The sequence below is a fragment of the Penaeus monodon genome, chromosome 19, assembly GCF_015228065.2.
Source record: "Penaeus monodon isolate SGIC_2016 chromosome 19, NSTDA_Pmon_1, whole genome shotgun sequence".
Taxonomy (NCBI): Eukaryota; Metazoa; Arthropoda; class Malacostraca; order Decapoda; family Penaeidae; genus Penaeus; species Penaeus monodon.
In genome coordinates this window covers 10,292,680-10,293,018 of record NC_051404.1, presented here as the reverse complement: position 1 = coordinate 10,293,018, position 339 = coordinate 10,292,680, and the positions used below count along the sequence as shown (strand labels likewise).

General features: G+C 40.1%; 1 protein-coding gene across 1 annotated transcript in view; it reads left to right on the top strand.

Moving 5' to 3' along the window:
• Window positions 1-339, top strand: part of LOC119585053 (zwei Ig domain protein zig-8-like) — an 81,188-nt gene that overhangs the window by 57,327 nt on the left and 23,522 nt on the right. The gene's annotated exons all lie outside the window — the stretch shown is intronic.

The window sequence follows — 339 nt, the reverse complement described above, 5'->3', positions numbered from 1 at the left end:
TTAAAGGAGGAAGACTGAAATACACATGAATGCCCACACAGGCATGTCAATATATGCGAGATAAAACAAACAGACAAAAAAGATATAACAGTAACGGCAATAATAACACCTATAATAGCAACGATGATGATGAAAATGCTACATAATACAACGTAAATTAATAAACATGCCTATCATCTTTGTTCCTCTTCCACTCACTCAAGTTTGACACCCTCTGTAGACTCCTCATACCTTACGCTGTGCACTTTGCGCCATCCTTCATTCTTGGCATATCCTATCCAACACCTTCCTGACGGTGAAGGGATCACACACAGCCGCTTGATGCAAACAAGGCTCTTA